This window comes from Equus przewalskii, chromosome 27 (assembly GCF_037783145.1).
Source record: "Equus przewalskii isolate Varuska chromosome 27, EquPr2, whole genome shotgun sequence".
Taxonomy (NCBI): domain Eukaryota; kingdom Metazoa; phylum Chordata; class Mammalia; order Perissodactyla; family Equidae; genus Equus; species Equus przewalskii.
This window is the reverse complement of record NC_091857.1, coordinates 2,044,815-2,058,661: the sequence shown is the minus strand read 5'-3', so window position 1 is coordinate 2,058,661 and position 13,847 is coordinate 2,044,815. Positions and strand designations below refer to the sequence as shown.

Here is a 13,847-nt window from a genome sequence, read left to right as displayed (position 1 = left end):
TGTAGCTTTATTTTCAAAGATGGTGAATTCCCAGATTGGACATACCGAGAACCAACCACAAGTGGAAGAGGCATGCTGAACAAGGTGGCCCATTTGTAGTCAGCTGCCCTTGTTCGTTCTATTTATATTGACCTCAAATTTGCTTCCATGTAGCTGTCACCCAGTAATCCTAGTTCTTCTTCCTGAAACACATAAAAGAGCCCTTTTTCTTTTCTATACCATAGCTCTTGTCTAGGTGACATTTTTAATGATCCACGGAGGCCCATGTTAGACCGTGCAACATTTCAACTTGTACTGCTAAAACAAGTGTATATTTACACATGCATGGTAGAATAGACCATTTGAAATTATTTCTTAAACATCAAGGATTAGCCCTCCTTGAGACCTAAAAGAAAATGTGGGAAATATTTTCAAATTAACAATATTTAATCACAGCGTCTTTGTGATACAGTTAAGAATTTCAGAATTGGTGAAAATATGATTATGTATTTTAAAAATATGAGAAATTGACCCCGTAGTAGATTTTGTAGTCGTAGGTAGGTGTAAGGAAATCTCTTGACCAAACTGAATAATGAAATTTATCTTTAGGGCATTAGAATTCTTACGAAACTAGAATTTATTGGTAATTCCTTTGGAACATGTGAGAGGGTACGTGCCACTGGGGTGGCCCAAGAATTTCATTTTAAAAGAAAAGGAAAAGTCCATGGTGCAGTTAACATATGCGTGCCTGTCGGCGCTCACTGTAAAAGCACTCTGCACAGAAGAGGAATTTTAATACTTAGGACTGTCATTATGCTACCACTGACAACATCCAAATCTCTCCAGGGAACTGAAGGTCCCTGTGTGTGTGCGTGTGTGAGTGCATGTGTGCGCACACACGAATGCCCATTTCTGCACCTTTATCCTCTACTCTTCTGCAACATTTAGCCCAGCATAAAATCCAATTCTACTAGTTACAATTAGCCTTAGTTAACAAGGGCAGGTGAGAGGAAAGGAAGTAAAATTCTAAGATTAATGTTATTTAATATTAGCCATTTGGCTCATTATTATTGTTTATTTGTGTTTTAAATTTTTTTCTCTTGAATATGGAGAAAACTTAATGGCAAAGAGAACGTTTATAAATCCCAATAACAAAACAAACATCAACAAAATTCTTTTGTTGAAGTGTCAAGTCTGTCCTTTAAAGTCCTGTTTGAGATTCTTTTTCAAGCAGCTGAAAGGCTGTTCTGAGGTCCAGAAGGCTCTACAGGGGTCACGCAGAATCAAGGTGGAGGGAACCCAATGCGCTCCCACTCCCACTGCATCAGAATCACCTGGGAAGGAATTAAGACATGCTGGTCATGCCCGGGCCCCTCCCAGAGGAATTCAGAGTTTATTAGTCTGAGATGGGGCTTGGGCATTAGTGTCTTTTAATATCTTCCTAGGCAGGGCTAACGTGCAGCCAGGGACTGGAGCGATCAATCCACCTTAGAACATCACCAACATAAAACTCACGCTTGGCAGCTTCCACCTCGAATTAGGCACTTTCATGGAGAGACATCTCACTTCTCTAACTAGTGGGGATGTTTTATTAAGTTTCAAAAAATATGATTGTTGGTTAATAAATGGTTAGCTTAATACTGCTACACCCTTTCATCTTCTGTCGGGTCGTCACTTACCAATAAGACTGGATGGCTGGCCTCTCCTGCCCACGCTACCACTCTGTCCTTCCCGCGCCCAAGGCAGGCCTTCCTAATAGTCCTTGGCAGCTGATTAGCCAAAATCTTTCTCAACACAGCATTTCAGGCAGCCATGACTAATGAGTCAGCTGTCATGTGATGTGAAATCTGTATACCACTTCTGCACAAAAGTTAAAGCACTGGACATTTCCTCAAAAAAGGTGTTTGAAATGAGATTTATAAAACTTACATGCTCAATGATTAACAATAAGCTATATTTTCATTATTTATTATGAAACAAGTGGGGATAAACATTCATAAAAACTCTACAGCAAAAATTAATCAGGAGAAGATTCTTTTATGAGGGCAACCTAAGATAATTTAGAGGGAGAGTGAAGTGCAAAATCCTGGAGAAGTAAGACCTATATTTAAGTCATATTCAGTGCCCAGACCCAGGGCTGCGTCCTTGGGTTACGACATGTGAGTATATGACAGATACGAAAGGATGAATTAAGAAGACTACAGCATGATTTGGTAGGGGCCAACGAAAGAAATGTTTGGTCCGATCTGAAATGATCTCTTCTTGATTTATATAGGGCGCAACGTATGTAATAGAAGTTGGAGAAAGCACAAAGTCATATGCAAAACGTCTGACATAAAGGTTAAAAATTTTGAATAAAAATTATTATTAAAACCCTCAAATTTAAACACTAGGAAATATATTTAAAGAGAACGCATATTCTCTTCGTGCAGGGTACATTTAGAACTTATCTCATTGAACATGTCCTTTTTCCTCCTCTTGTCTCAGAAGACGTCTTAGCTCCTTGTTTCACTTTCTTCCTTAGCATTAGATGCACCTGATTTGCACACTGTTCTTTATTTCTCCAAAACTTCTATCCTTAATCAGTGGGAAATAGCCCTTTTTATGATTATGCCCAAAGTCGTCGTGTCCACGTCCTGGTTCCTTCTTCCAGTGTTGGAGATATGAGTGTATATGGGGAGCCCCTCCACGGAGTTCACCTAGTGCCACCATAACTCCCCAGGCACACTGTCTGCATCGACAACAGCAGTTGTCTTGCTACATTCAAAGTTTCTACTTAGTTGGTATCACTTTATTTCATATATTCAGTACTTTAAAATTGTTTTTCTTTTACAGACAGACAGCAGTTCTCACCTTCTATCAAGAAACTGATCTCCACCAACACATCACAACTCCCAAAAGCCATCAGGATTTGCCCTTAGCAGTGTCGTAAGCTTCCTTATAAGGACAACTTTTAGCAGAACCTGTCCTAGAAACAATTTTATTCAAAGGTCTGTATATTTTTCTTAGAAAAAATGTAAATAATGTTCTAACAGTATTTAAAGTATAAATATAATAGCATAGCAGTACTAAGAATCCATGTGCTATTTAATTCCTAAATTAGCAAAGTATTATGTCTCTACATCTGACTATATGTGTCTGCATCAGTCTTTAGGGCTTTTTCTTAATATTTCCTTGTACGTTTGAGTGCATGTCTGTGTGTGTACATTTGTTTTTTCTTCATGGCTCTCCGTGGGTTGGTTTTGACGTGTTTGAGGGTCTTCCTTTACACCCATATGTTTGTAGCTGTATCTCTGACATTCTGGGTGCCGTGATCGTCAGAGCACTCACTTCTCCCTTATCTTCCTGTATGTTCATCTATTTGACTTTTTTCATTCCCCTTTTCTCATTTCATTCTCATTTTTCTTTCTCCTTTTCACTTCTTGTGTCTTTATTAGTCTGATTAAAAAATCTTTTAATTTCTGTTCTTAAACATAACCATGGATGTCTTGGTTGTTTATCTTTCTCGTAAAAACAAACTAACATGGGCTAGCTCTGTGACACAGTGGTTAAGTTCACATGTTCTGCTTCTGTGGTCCAGGGTTCACCTGTTCAGATCCTGGGTGCGGACCTACACACTGCTTATCAAGCCATGCTGTGGCAGGCATCCCACATATAAAATAGAGGAAGATGGGCATGGATATTAGCTCAGGGCCAATCTTGCTCAGCAAAAAGAGGAGGATTGGTGGCAGATGTTAGCTCAGGGCTAATCTTCCTCAAGAAGAAAAAAGAAAGAAACCAACAAACACCCAGCCAGTTCTCTGCTCCTCTCCTACAAGACAATGTCAATTTAGTAACCCCTTGCTTTTGTGGTTTTAATGAGATTTTCTCATTCATGTGGAAATAAAGATTTTTCCACACCCACAACCTAAAAGCAATCCTACAAAAATAAAACAAAATAAAAACAGACATACTGCCTTGGAATTAAACATTTAAAAATGCTATCAGCTTAATTGCTGTATCAGAAAGAACAAAGTAGGTATCATTCCAGAAAAAGCAGTTGCTAATTTGATGTAGACGAATTTTAGAGTAAAATTTTTTTACATATCTAAGAAACAACAAATATTTGGTCTACCATTTCTCCCTGATTTTGGTCTTCTTCTGCTGCACGTGAATGGAGGCAAGAAGGCATCCTAGCAGGCGAACAGGCCCTGGAGAGCTCTGCAGGTCACACATTTGAAGTTAGCGTTTCTGACCAATGTTCCTTTAAAAGCATAAGTTTTACAACCGACTTTCATGAGGCGTTTTTCTATAAATAACATTTATAATGACTTGTATCCATTTGAAAGTAAATTTGAAAACAAATAACAAAAACAATAAAACACAATGCAAGTGAATTTCCATCTATCTGAACCTCTAGGACAGAAACGTAAACTGTTGAGTTTAGTTTTAAACATTAGAGCTGGTTGAAGAGTTTAGACAGTAAACTCCATGAGGGCAGGGCATCCCGTCTGTCTGAGTTTCTGCTTACTATTTTGCGTCCATCACTCACTGTCTGGTACTCAGTTGAGCATGTGCTCAATAATTACTTGTTGGACAAATTCAAACATTTAAAAAGTAACATTCTCTTTGATTTTCAAGATATCAATCACAAAAGAATATTAGGAACTGAATAATAACCTCAAGTCTAATACTTGTGGTCCAAAATAATTGTGGGTGATATCTTAGTGTTCTATTTTGGGGTCTTATATAGTTTATTACAAAAAATGGTATTGGATAAGGGGAGGCACATGTAACTACACCCTCACTTTTTCTGACAGAATAGTCTCATTGTTAGTGTGGGAAATTCTCAAATCAATGTTGGGTTTCATTCTCCGAATAGGAAAGCAAAGTGTTCTGGTAGATTCCATGCGGCCTGGTGAGCAGGGGCTCTCTGTCTCCCCGTCCCTGTTTCTCACTTCAGAAATGAATTTTATGGCTTTTAACAACATTTACTTTTTCTTATAATATTTCCCTCTTATGATCCTGTTTTCTCCCTTGATTTCTTTTGCATTAGAAATAGGAATGAGATTTCACACTAATGTTTGTTGTTTCACCTTTGGTCTCCTCCCTGTTGCTGTGGCCTCTTCTAAATTGTAATAAAGGAAGACCAAGCTTACAAGAAATTAAAAGCTTCCTTCGCCTCACTGCACAGACTTGGGAGGCTCTGTGGCAGATCAGGGGACTCTATTTGGCGGCAAGGTGTAGATGAAATGGGCCCCAGCAGCAGAACAGGTCCCTATAGCACAGAAGAATCCCATTTTATAGACAAGAATCTGAGTGCCTACGACCTGCAGCAACCTGACATGTTTCCACGAGCTCTTGTAGCCGGCACTCTCCTCTCTCCCAAAGACAGCATGCTTTACGTGCGACGCTTCGAAAAAGAGAGCGGTTTACAATTTTTTTTCCCAGAATGTAGAAGGAGAGTGTCACAATTAACCTCTTACTGGGATATTTCTCTCAAGTGCGTTTTAACCTTACCAGCATCTTGGTAAAGCTGTAATCAAGATTGTTTTCAATTTTTGTCTCCTTTTTGTCTTTTTCTATCCCTGCTTCCTCCCAATTCTTGTCCCTCAGTCTTTCCTGGATAGCTTTGAACTGCTGTTACTATTGTCTGACGAGTCATGGGTTTTAAGGATAAGTGGGTGCTGAAAATGCTGCCTTGTCTTGAGACTCACAGTGCATAAGGGATGCACAAGCTGCTGTAACAGACATGTCTTGTTCTAGAGTACTTATAAGTTCTCAGTCTGCTCTCCTGAAGCTGGTACTAAAGTAATTTTATAAGTCCATTTGACCCATTATACCCTGGACATGTCAAATGAGAAAATATTCATTGAATTAAGCATCTTTGAGTTGATAGGGAGCTAAGTCAGCTGTAGCTGCTGAAGGAGGAGCTTAGACTTCACCAGGCCATGAGAAATCCTCTCACTAGAACTGAGAAGAAAAGAACTGGGGGAGAAAAACTCTTTCTGTAGATTTTGAGTTTAATTTTTCAGTAGGAAATAACGAAGGGGTTATACAGACTGCATTGAACTTATAGATCAATTGGAGGGAATTGCCATCTCGAAAATAAATATTAAGTCTTTCAATTCATGAACATGAAATGTGTCTCCATTGATTTTTATCTTTAATATTCCTACCAACATTTTGTAGTTCCCAGTGTACAATTTTTACCCATTTCCTGTTGAATTGATTTCTACATGTTTTATTCTTATTGATGCTATTGTTAATGGAATTGTTTATTAATTTCATTTTCTGATTGTTCATTGCTGGAATATAGAAATAAAATTGATTTTGATGTTGATCTTGTATCCTGTATTCTTGCTAACCTTGTTTATTAGTTCTAGTAGTTTATTGTGAATTCCTTGGGATTTCTATATACAGGATGATGTTTTTGGCAAATAAAGACAGTTTTCCTTCTTCCCTTGCAATCTGGATGTTGTCTGTTTCTTTGTTTGGCTTCAGCCCCCAAACAATGTTGGAGAGGATTTATTTTTGGAGATTCTTATTTCTCTGTCATAATAAAGGGTTGAACTAATTCTTGGAGGAACTTTATATTTCTCAAAATTTAAAGCTTGATTTGGACTCAAAATTCAGTTAAGCAAATCACACACTTCGGTTCCACATAAATTTACCGTGAATTCTGATCTCCCTGTGGAGCATCCCATGGACTTTTTAAGGGCTCTCTTTATCATAGTCACCTTTGGTTTTTATTTTCCACTTCCACTAAATTCTTGTTCTTTGCTACTATCTTGGAATTTTTACTTTATGGCTTATATTCTGCCTATCCACTCTTTACTTGACCAAATAACTATAAAAATGAATCTTTGCATGTACTAGAACTTTATTTATTGTATAGAACTTCTATTTCTTCTCAGGGAAAGGGAGTGTACACATAATTCACCAGGAAAAAACAAACAAGTAAACTTAAAATCACGTACTAGAATCTTTGTTGTTAATATCATTTTGGCTACTTAATATGGGGGAACTTCTCATTGGCTTTATTAATAGATACAGGCCTGACTACTATTACCATCTTGATGGCTCTTTTCTGCCCATTTCAACTCTACTCTATTCGCCTAACTCTTCCTTTCAATTCTTACTCATCTATTATGCACAGAATTTCAGCCCTTACTTGTGTCTACTTCTAAACTTAGTTCCAGGCCTAACTTTCCTATGAATGACTTTCACACTGTTTAACTGAATGAATGTATGTTTGCTAACTGAGTCAATAACCCTTGTTCTGAAATATTTTTCTCTGAGTTAAATTGCAATAGCATTAGTTGGACTACATGTGCCTGTAGCACATTTCACAGAAATAACCCTTGAGCACTTTTTGTACAGTGTTGATGAGCTTGAGTCAAGAACTGCTGTAGCACGGACTTCACTGTCTGGGATACTGTGACCTGCACAATGTTTTACTCCTCCTGAAGGTACAAACCTTTAGAGTCGAAGGGCAACTCAAAAGGGATGAAAACTGAAAGAAACAGTTAAAAAAGTACTAACAATTGCAACTTTAACTAGTCATAAGTGCTTTAAAAATTAAAATTTAAGGCTGGCCTGGTGGCGCAGTGGTTAAGTTTGCACGTTCCACTTCGGCAGTCTGGGGTTCACTGGTTTGGATCATGGGCGTGGACCTACACACCGCTTATCAAGCCATGCTGTGGCAGGCATCCCACATATAAAGTAGAGAAAGATTGGTGCGGATGTTAGCTCAGGGCCAGTCTTCCTCAGCAAAAAGAGGAGGATTGGTGGTGGATGTTAGCTCAGGGCTGATCTTCCTCAAAAATAAAAAAATAAAAAATAAAAATGTCATTGTGTGTCAGAACATCACTGGGAGAAGTTCCATCATTTTCTTAATATCATTATCCCAAAGTATGCAACACTCTGCTATTGTCTTTTCCATAGACCTATGCCTGCTTTTTTATTTTAACTCTTCTCAGTGAAGGAAAGCAAATTCAGGAACATACAATTATTGGAACATGGCTTCCCATATTTGGTGTATGAGAAAGTAGTGTTTACCAGTTTACCAGTTATGACCTCATGAATTATTTATTTAGCCACAACTTTTAACAAAAGTTTGCCCGCATGTGCAAATCCTATCACATAAACTTAAAGAAGTATAATGATGTAACATGTTAAGGAGAAGGTCATACAAGAGATGGAGAACTGAAAAATGTTTCCAGCTTACGGAATGATTCTAAAGAGGCAGACGATGCAAATGTGGGGGTTTCAAATGCATGTTATATTTTTGAGTTCTTCTTAGAATAAATCTAAACGTTAAAACAGAAACTTCCTATGAAAATTTGTAAACATAGAAGCAAATAATTAATGTTTCATTTCAGAAGTATTACTTTAGTTATTTCCAAAATTATTCTTCTAGTTTTAAATATTATGTATTTAATTAAGAAAAATTATACACCATACAATCATAATCAGAAAAATCACATTTCCTGGAGATTAGTAACAACTGTATTATAACATACATGATAAAGTTGATTTATATTTGAAAATAACTTATTAATGCTGTTTAAATCAACTGTAATTAGGTCTCTGTGACATCTAATATTCTGAATAAACCAGGCTTCTCTCTCTGTTTTGTATCAATATGGATTAAAAGCAAAGTAAGATACGCTCTTCTTTCTTTCCAAATGTTAAGACTTGTGCAAAGCTAAATAAGTAATAAAAATAAATAGTTGGAATTAACATGTTATACTTTGATTCTTTAAATTGTAATTTTAGATATTGATATCACCAGTAAGATATCCTAAATATAAATTGAGATTGACTTCATTCAGTGAACTCAGTTTTTTGGTCCATTCTATAATGATATAGAAACATGACTTTAGAAAATATCTTCTCTCAACGATAATGCTACTGTGTTGAATGGTCTAAGAAACCAGACATAATGAAAGCTGTTTAATTGCTACGAAATGGAAGTAACAATAGTGCCATAGTAGTATTACTTGTAGGAGGAGCAGCAGTATAATAAGCATTTGTGTGATACTTTCAGTTTTACAACACATTGACATAGTTCTTATCTCATTTAATATTCAAAATGCTATGAAATCTGTACTTTCCAGATACCCGTTTGGAGACACAGAGTTTGCTTTTTCAGCAAGATTGCTTGGTAGAACTCCAACCTAAGTTTCTGGCTTCCAGACTTTCCCTCCTTTTGTTATGCTACATGTCTTTGTAGGCCAGGGTTAAGAGTCTTGATTTTACCCAATGAAGAAGCTGAAGTCTTGAGAAGTTGAGCGATGCATTCACTGAACTTTCATTTATTCTACACACACACTGTGAGGGTAATTTGCTAGTTGCTGCAAAGGAACAAAAATATATGGATTAAATTTTCATAGTAAACATTCTAAATATTTTCACATGACAGATGCCTACTTGTAAGTGAAAGCAGTCTTTTCTTCAAAGAAAAAAACACAAAGGAATTCCTAAAATGTTGTTTCTTGATAATTATGCAAAACTATGAAAATCAAGAATATTTAAAAACTTGCTTATGCTTACATTATAAATATAGTAAAGGTTGCCCTAGAGGTCAGAGTTAAAATGACTTTCTAAATGTCTACATAAGGTGTCTGTGTAAATGCAAGAAGACTGAATGTTTCACAGCTTTGCTACTTAACATGTGGTCCAGGGACCCACAGCAGCAACAGCAGCTGAGGGCTGCTTAAAAATGCAGATTCTCAGACCCTACTCTGGACTTACTGAATGGAATCTGTGCTGGAACAAGATCACAAAGTCATTCTTATGCTCTTTATGCATTAGTCCATATAGGTAAGGAGGGAATGAATCAAGGATTTGTTGGAAATAGCATGGTTAAAACTACATTGGAAATTGAAAAAGCAGATTTTGAGAGCTCAATATGCAACTACTTAGAACATAGGATGTCTGGCAGAGGACATAATCAAATGAACCTTAGCACCCTCATCTGTGAGACATAGGATCAGACTAGGTGTTTCTAACTTGTTTCCTTTTTATTATCTGCATTTATATTTCTAAATTAATTGGAACATAGTAATTAACTAACAAAATCTGCAGAGAAGTATAATATTTGTATGCATTTAAGCAATTTATAAAATAATTAGCTCCTTTGAAATCATAACCATGGTATAGCTTACCTCTCCTTTGGTCAGAGCATCTGTTGAGGGTTTAGCAAATATTGGCCCTGGATTTTAGCTTTGGGGTTTCATTTGTGCCACACTTCTTATAACAACCTCAGTAGGCTCATGCTTTGTTTGTATTCTTTGATTCCATAGGCCAATGGCTAATAACCAATACCATAGTTCTGTTCAAATATGGTTCTTAAATGCAGTCATCACCTAAAAAGTCTCCAGCATGAGCCTTGGCTCTTTGCTTATCGCATGATCCTTAGCTTCTGCTTGTTACACAGAGAGCTGGGGCAATGAGACGATGGGGCAATGGGGCGATTTGGCTCTAAGCTCTGTACCAAGACTTGAGTCTTCATATTGATGTTGTTTACTTTCTTAGGCAGGTGGTGCCCAGCAGAACCTGATTAAGGAATCCAACAGGAAGAACCTGGGAAGTGCCTGAGTGAGGGTCCCTTTTCCCACTTCACTGGCTCTTCTCTTTCTCAGGCTTATCTCCTGCTGTGCTTTTTATCACTGTGACTTGGCTTACACTAACTTTAATGTAGGGCAAAGAACGCATCATTTGCACACCTCAAAATGATCTGATACTCGGTCTAGCTATTTAGATGCTGGCTCTCTGAACAAGACTATGTTCTCCATAACTTTTGGTTTCAAATGTAACAGCTTGGGCTAAAGCTTATCGTTTTCTAGTATGCCTTTGTGAAGGTTTCAAGGAATTCACCAATCTCGTTAGAGCTTGACATTCTTCTAAATAGACCTCTAAACTCTTGCCTTTATAGGTGCATATTCTAAGACTTTTTCTACAAGACATGGCAGTTTGACATCTTAATTTGCTACTACTTTACATACATGACTAATTTTTCAATGAAGGATAGAGAGACTCCTCACTGCTCAGCGCTGCACCTTTCAACTGGTTTTAACTACTCCCATAAGAGAGGTTTGAGAGGATATTGTGTCTACGAACAAGAAAAAGCTGCCATATATCTGCATACATACATACACTCATATATATACACATCTACATGTGTCTGTATGTACGTAATTTGTATGTATCTCTTATATAACAAGATAATGCTCCTAAAAATTAATAAGCAATTGCTGAAGAGTCACATTCAATAGAAGGGCTGAAAAATCTGTTACAGAGGAGAGACAAAGATACAGAGAAGCAGAACAGACAAGAGAAATGGAGGCCAAGCATAGAGGATGCAATATGAGGCTGGTAAGAATTTCAGAAGGAGAAAGTAAAATCAATAGAGAAGAGTAAATATAAGAGGAATTTCCTAATTTTTAGAAGTCAAACTAACAGACAGGAGCAACTCGAGAAATTAAATAACAGCGACGAATCCAAACAATGTGGGGAAAAGCCTCACAGCACTCGTCCTTCCCTCCGCGCTGCTCAGCCACGTGATAGTGACGTTACAGGCCTCCAAAGACTGAGAAAGTTCAAACGCTTCCAGAAAAACAATATGTTTTATTAATAAATGCAGCAATGACCATGTAAAAGTCTATTTAGACTTCATATTAGCAATACTGAATGGTAGGAGATTATAAAGCTGGGACTTCAAAATTTTGGAAAAAGGATTTCAAGATGCACTCTACCAAAACAATTTGAGAAAGATAACAATTGGACTTCAGGAATTAGTGGAAGTTATCCAGGAATATAACACATAAAATTCCAAAATAACAGCAAATGCAGTGAATTTGTAAGAAATTGGTCCAACTTAGAATAAGTTTGAGGTTTTAGAGAAAAGTTAGAAACTTTACACAAATTACATGACTAGGTCCTGGAAATTCTTCATGAGCTGGCGACATGTGTCTTCTGCTAATAAGTAAAATGAAAATCAATAGGAAATTCTGGGAAAGATAAAACTCCAAAAAAAGTGTTCCAAAAATGTAGAAAATATGTGGCGTGCTTTTAGAAAAACAAGCTGTTGGGTATTGATGATTCAAGAGAGAAAAGAGCACCGACTGTAATTTAGTAAAATATCTTTGGATTTATAATGGATAAGGCTCTAACCCTTTCCCTCTGATGTGGTGTCTTTTCTTCTAGAAGCATGCTATTTTTATAGGCTATTTTAATTATATTACAACATCTGTCCTTTCAGCTTCTCTAAAATTTTTACACTTTTATTAAAAATAGTTTTTTTGTTTTTTAGACAATTGAGATGCCTCCTAATTTTTAATGAGACATTTTATCTTATTTTTGCAGAAAAACGAAACTATGCTCATTTGCAAAATATATACCTTAAAAGAAACACACACTAGTGACCCCAACCATTTAATATTTTCACAATTTTTAAATTTAAAAGAAGGCTTTAGGAAAGGATATTTATTGCCAAGAAAAATATTTATCTAAGGGTCAGTAACTTATTTAATTTCATATTTCAGTTGATTTCTATTTAACTTAAAATTAATTAAATTACATATATAATACATATAGGCAGAAATAGAAAATATGAAACCTATCTATCATCTATCTGAAATTTATTGCATAAAGAATTGAATAAAATTTTTCAAAATACGTACAAGCTCATTTGGGGAAAAAACAGTAAAGTAAAAAATAAACTATCTTAAAATCTTACCACTAAGAGTAATTATGTGTTAACTTTTTATGAATCTCCTTTGTACTACAGCGTAATCTGTCAGAAGGGAAAGCTGAATTCTCCAAGCTAAAGTTAGGGTCACTAAAGACAGAGAAATAAGAGCCCTGACTGGAGGAAAAACAATCTTAAATTCCCAAGTCTCTAACAAGCCTCTTCTCTGAATCATTCTCTTCCTGAAAAGAGCAATCCGAGTTGCTGTGAAAAAACAGTTAAAACCTGCAAAAACAGGCTCCAGGTGGGGAATTCCTCCCCAAAGCTACTTTTACTGTTCCTTCAAGGCAGAGATTCAGGGAGAGGAGCAGCTCATACAAGCTTCTGTCTGATGGGGCACAGAAGTTTAAAGATTCAAAACTATGGCAATCACTTTGGCCTTAGATACTAGCTTGTGGAATTAGAGGAAGACCAAAGCCTGTTAAGGTATTTATGAATTTCTTTATTGCCAAAGAAACCCCAAGGCTGACTGATAAAATCCTCAAAAATTCACTCTTTAAGGCAAATCCTACATCACCAAACTTCACCTAAAAGGAAAAGGGCTGTCAGAGCTATTGAGCCCCATCTCAGATGTGGTCTAAGAGGAGATCAGGGCCCAGGGACGCTAATGGGAAGGTGAGTTCACCTCAGAAAGCAGAATTCCAAGCAGGTTCTGTTGTTTGCCTACAGTATCCATTCCACCCCACTTCCCACTTCTTAAATGACTATTGTGGAATATTCCCAATATTGTTGAAGTGTCCATCCCTCCTCTGTTCAGCCAAATGCCAAAACCTATTTTGTTCTCAACTTCAGAGGCTAGAAGTTGAATAGATAAGCCTGTTTTGGTAATCCCAACTTTCTGAACAAAAAGTCGTTTAGGAATGGACAAGCCATCTGATTCCGGCTAACCTGATGTGAGATGACGTTCATTGACGGGCTTCTGGGAAGAATGTAATGATTCTTAAAAAAGAAACACAAGATGAAAAAATGGTCTCTTGAATGTCTCTTAACGTATCCATGCGTGCCCAGATGAGATGCTAAGAATATATAATGTAAAATCATCTGGCTCCCAAACTGAGGATAAGCCAATACCTGGGGGAAGGCAGAGATGAATCATAAGCTTACAGAGAAGTGGATTCAAAGGTCACTTCAC

At 36.9% G+C, this 13,847-nt stretch overlaps 1 protein-coding gene across 7 annotated transcripts in view; it reads left to right on the top strand.

Annotated features, from left to right (window-relative positions):
- Nucleotides 1-13,847, top strand: part of CSNK2A2IP (casein kinase 2 subunit alpha' interacting protein) — a 112,459-nt gene that overhangs the window by 76,126 nt on the left and 22,486 nt on the right. For 4 of the 7 annotated variants that reach the window (XM_070597350.1, XM_070597351.1, XM_070597355.1 and 1 more), the window contains one exon: nucleotides 2,815-2,969. The gene's annotated coding sequence lies outside the window, so the exon portion shown is untranslated. Of the gene's footprint in view, nucleotides 1-2,814; nucleotides 2,970-7,341; nucleotides 7,431-13,847 lie in introns of all 7 variants that reach the window. The other 3 variants (XM_070597352.1, XM_070597353.1, XM_070597356.1) reach the window with 1 other exon arrangement.